A 5,847-nucleotide genomic window follows, 5' to 3' on the forward strand; every position below is an offset into this window, starting at 1 on the left:
CTCCTCTAAGCAGCATGCATTCTTAAAAGCTACGCTAAATGATGTCTAATGTCTAGCTGTGTTTTTAAAAGAAGGAATTTTGCTGAATAGTCTACAAAGCTAGAAACAAGCCAGATAAACATCACATACTTTTAAGACACAAAATAATTGAGTTTCCAGTTGGTAAAAATACATGTGGGTGAAAATGCTGGTGGTGGGTGAAATATTTTCAAGCCAATTTGCAGCTAATAAAGCATGTGTAAATTTCCAATTATGATTTAAGCTTAAGGCATTTCTCTTTGTTGTTGCGCCTCCTTCCTGCGGCTGACACGGTATTCAAATAGTTGAACTCGTCAAAGCACAGAAGTTTCCATTTTAGCAGATCACTTTGCCTGTCAAGAAACCTCACATCTTGTGCTTTGAGCAGAGGGGAAGAGAAACGAAAATGGGCTGATTTTCTGGTTGGCTTGACCAGAAAGGCCCTCGTTTTTTATCCCAGTTAACGTTGAATGAACAAGTCATGGGCATCTTCCTCTTCCTAATCTTTGTTTGAGTAACTCAAGAGTGTGGTTGCATTCCTAACATTGTTGAAAGTGAGACAGAACCAGTAGGGTTCAGAAGCCAATGACATTCATTGACATGGCAGCATTATTCTGCTAGATATGCCTCACTGAATGGAGTTTATGCAAATATAGGAAACAGACACTGAATGAGATAAAACATGCCTGTGAATATTCTTACATCTTGTTATGACATATGTAGTCTTCATAATAGCCGCCCCCCAAAAAGGCTACTGACAGGCTTTCCTGCATAGCACATAAACATTGAGTTGCATATGTTATAATAATATTCAAATGACTTGATATGGGATGTAATTCAATTCCCTTGTGGGTCCTCCATCTGAAATGATACATTTATGGGGGAATAACTTTTTTTCTTTTACATTGAATTCTCCTATGCAGAACATTTACTGTTGTACTACCACCATGAAGTTTCCAACCAATGTGTCATGGTCCATATCCTCACAGAGCAAAAACATTTGCTGCCCCTTGTTGATGGATGGGTCCACATACTTATTTTGTCTTTGAGTTTTTTTCTAAGTATTTCAGACACGAAGGGGAAAAAAGATCAGGCAAATGTCCAATTTCAGCATATTTCCATTTCTTAATTTTCTCCACAAAGCTCGCCGCATTTCGAGAGCCACCACCCAGTTGTTGATAACACTCCAAGTCAGAAGATTTCTGTGTGGAGTCTCACAGAGAAAATATGGACAAATAAGTGAACGAGAGGGTCTCTCCCAGTCCCAGTTCTTGTTAACATGGTACCTCAGGGATATCGAAGGCACCAACCTACTTTAGCTACTGTCGCCACCTCTCAACCCCACTCCCCATTTATGAATGCACTGTTGTGAACTCTACTGTATTCGGCTGCTGTGCACAGTAAAGACGCCCTATTTTTAGCTTGTGTTTGAATGTAATACCCTGATGTGTGATTTTAACCTGTTTGTATATACCTATACAATGTACACTATATATGCAAAAGTATGTGGACACCCCTTCAAATTAGTAGATTCGTCTATTTCAGCCACACCCGTTGGTGACAGGTGTATAAAATCAAGCACACAGCCATGCAATCTCCATAGACAAACATTGGCAGAAGAACGGCCTTACTGAAGAGCTCAGTAACTTTTAACGTGGCACCGTCATAGGATGCCACCTTTCCAACAAGTCAGTTAATCAAATGTCTGCCCTGCTAGAGCTGCCCCGGTCAACTGTAAGTGCTGTTACTGTGAAGTGGAAACGTTTAGGAGCAACAATGGCTCAGCCGCAAAGTGGTAGGCCACACAAGCTCACAGAACGGCACCACTGAGTGCTGAAGAGCGTAGCGCGTAAACATCGTCTGTCCTCGGTTGCAACACTCACTACCGAGTTCCAAACTGCCTCTGGAAGCAACGTCAGCATAAGAACTGTTCGTTGTGAGCTTCATAAAATGGGTTTCTATGGCAAGCAGCCGCACAAAAGCCTAAGATCACTTTGCGCATTCCCAAGCGTTGGCTAGAGTGTTGTAAAGCTCACCACCATTGGACTCTGGAGCAGTGGAAACACGTTCTATAGAGTGATGAGTCACGTTTCACCACCTGGCAGTCCGATGGACAAATCTGGGTTTGGCGGATGCCTGGAGAAAGCTACCTGCCCCAATGCATACTGCCAACTGTAAAGTTTGGTGGAGGAGGAATAATTGTCTGGGGCTGTTTTTCATGGTTCGAGCTAGGCCCCTTAGTTCCAGTGAAGGGAAATCTTAAAGCTACAGCAGACAATGACATTCTAGATGATTTTGTACTTCCAACTTTATGGCAGTTTGGGTAAGGCCCTTTCCTGTTTCAGCACAAAGCGAGGTCCATACAGAAATTCTTTGTCAAGATCGATGTGGAAGAACTTGACTGGCCTGCACAGAGCCCTGACCTCAACCCCATCGAACACCTTTGGGGTGAACTGTAATGACAACTGCAAGCCAGGCCTAATCACCCAACATCAGTGCCCGACCTCACTAATGCTCTTGTGGCTGAACGGAAGCGAGTCCCCGCAGCAATGTTCCAACATCTAGTGGAAAGCCTTCCCAGAAGAGTAGAGGCTGTTATAGCAGCAAAGGGGCAACCAACTCCATATTAATGCCCATAATTTTGGAATGAGGTGTTCGACAAAGTCTTTTGGCCATGTAGTGTAAATTACTATGTATATGAATACAGATGGAAATTCACTGGCTGGCTAATCTGGCACATTTACAACAACAAAAATTATCAATGTGCAATGTCCATGTCAAATAAACCTAATGTAAACCTAATGTAACCTAAAGTGAAGGTAATGTGCTGTTATATGATTTTAATGTGGATGTATGTACCTTACACCACAAATGAAGTTCCTGTGGGAAAATAAAGTTATTCTAAGTTTAAGACAACCCATGTCTGGGCTACTCCGGTCCAATTGGTCCTTTACAGATAAGGAACGAGGGGACCATTCCCTTCCTGTGTCCTCATCGCTGGCAGCCAGTCACAATGGGCGGGATTCATCGGGGTAATTCAGCTACCGACTTGGCCAACACTCCCGAACCCAAAGAAAGAATGTGACCTCACAATTCACCTCTTTCAACATGACCCAGGCCAGGACTGTACTGTAATGTACGTCTCCAGGACTCTCCTTTCATCACCATCAAAACTTGCCTCTGTTCACCACGCATAGGCCAAACTATCCAAAATGTTGTGGAACGTTCAGATAGAAATATATGATTTTTATGTCTGTATTCATGACGTTTCTATCTATCGTCTTTATGAACTTGTTGGGGTGGGGGAAGGGTACCATCCCGTTTACTGTTTGGTTTTATGAACAAAAGACAGTAGGGACTAGGGAGTCTCCTCTCTTCCTTTCTCGCTCCCTCATTTTCCCCTCTTCTTTTCCTCCTGCTCCTGCACTTCGAGGCCAACCTCGTAAACTTGTGTGCATGCAACGTGGGAAAATCGCGGCCGACCATCCAAGTGCACTTGAGTGTACAGGACATGCAGTAACGCAAAGCAGATGACTCCGAAGCCATTAGAATAGATATGAATTCTAGTCAGTGTTATGTTTCGAGCAACCTCACAAGTTGTCTACATCAAGCCCAATGTGTAATCAGGCCTGCTAACCAAAGAAGCCTTTATAAGTGCATTCACATCACGCCTTGCACACAAAGCACATTGCTGGTTATAGAGTCAGCTGTCACTCATCAATATACATATTTGTATGTCATATGTACGTATATCAATGTAGGTTTTTATCGGAGTGCATTTATGCTGTGTAATCCCAGCAGGCTCATTAACATGGCACCCATTATGCTGTCAAACAAACCCGTAGTTAAGTTTAAATCCCAGGCTTACATGCCGCTACCAACTGAATCTGCCTCAAAGGAAAGTTGAATCCTCCTTCTCGTCGACACCCATCCAGGCTTTTCACGATCCATACAACATTTGCCTGCGGGATATATCATCTCAAAATGGAGGACGATGTCACCACGGGCTTGTAATAATGCCTGTCAGCCTCCCTGGGAAAAGCATTTAACACAGTGCATTAAAGGCCTATAAGTATTTTTATAGAATGCTTCTTGTAGCCATAATTGTTCACAATGACCATAAAGACGGGAGACAATCAAAACTGTAATTAAAATATTCAAGCCGCCTTGTTTGTGCTCTCATAACACGGGGCGTGTAAAAAAACAGAGAGAATTTGTTGAGGGGCACACAAGAAAAAGCATTGAAACCACAAACAGCTCTGTCCAAGTTGGAGAAAGCCCAGCCAATGGCAGACTTTGTAGGGGGAACAAGCCGTTAGCTCAGCGTCTTAAAATAAGAATGAGGCAGCTCATTAAGCGAGAGGAAAACTATGTCACCCTTTAATGTCAAAACATCGCTGGGCCGATTGGATACATATGAGGGCACTGAGCTGACACACTGAGCCACGGAACCCATATTGAATGACGGTTGCCATGGCACTATATAAAGTGGGAGAGGTTCAAGGCTGAGATTTCCCCTCGGGCACTCTCTCGGCCACCAACCCTAAATAAGGACCCCTAGCAATGACAGCATGGCCATTTACTGAGTTTCTCACTTCCTGGTGGCAACTGTGTTTTGAACTCCCCTGATTGTTTTGTCTGGAATGCAGATGAATCGGTTAAAAGAGGATGACTGAGACATTGCAAAGGAATTGATGTTGCGGCGAAACAACAAAGTATTCTGTAATTCAATGGAGACAATGAAAACACGAATTAAACCATATTGGAGGCCATCACACACTGTTAAAGGAAGGCTATACACCTGATAAGGGGTTGTGGGACAGAGATATCTGGATGTGTATGTGAAATAAACTGCATAACGCATAATAAAGCAGCCTATACCTGGGTTCAAATAGTATTCAATATATTTCAAATTGTTTGAGTGAACAAATGAGAGGGGTTTACATTTTTGGGACTTATTCCATTGTTTCCATTTTGGCAAGCTCAATCAGGCACAGCTGAAGCATTTGAAATAGAACAAATACTATTTGGACCCAGGTCTGAAGCAGTCCTCCATGTCTTTCTATTTGCCTAGTTTCTGTTAGAAGCCTATGCATAATTTTATTAGATATCACTATGGAATGGAAAGTGCCGCAATGGAGACAGAGAGGACAAAAGGGGGCCAGAAACAGAGAGACGTGACAGATGAGTGGACCTTCAAGTGGTTGGATCATGATAGGCTACACTAACAATTCCTGTGTTAGTGAGTGAAGTGGCATTTAAATGAACCTGTTTTGGAGACTGGTTTTTGTTCGGAATTTCGGATGACTGACGTGCCCAAAGTAAACTGCCTGTTACTCAGGCCCAGAAGCTAGGATATGCATATACTTGGTAGCATTGGATAGAAAATACTCTGATGTTTCTAAAACTGTTACAATAATGTATGTGAGTATAAAAGAACTGATATGGCAAGAGAAAACCCAAGGAAAGTCCATCCGGACATTTGTTTTTTGAGGTCACAGGCCATTTCAGTGCTAGCCTATGGGAAATAGAAATAGATAGGACCCAGATTGCAGTTCCTATGGCTTCCACTAGATGTCAACAGTCTTTAGAAAGGGTTTCAGGCTTGTTTTTTGAAAAATTAGCAAGTAGTTGGAAGAACTACAAGGTGTCTCTCATTAGAAAAGTAGTCTTGTTGGCGCGTGAATGAGGTGCGCGCTCTTCGTTATTTATCTTGCCTATTGAAAATACTATTCTCCGTCTTAAATATGATCGTTTATTTAGATATTAGAGTACCTGAGGATTAATTAGAAACATCGTTTGACTTGTTTGGACCAACTGTACTGGTAA

The sequence above is a fragment of the Salmo salar genome, chromosome ssa12 (assembly GCF_905237065.1).
Source record: "Salmo salar chromosome ssa12, Ssal_v3.1, whole genome shotgun sequence".
In the NCBI taxonomy this organism is placed as follows: domain Eukaryota; kingdom Metazoa; phylum Chordata; class Actinopteri; order Salmoniformes; family Salmonidae; genus Salmo; species Salmo salar.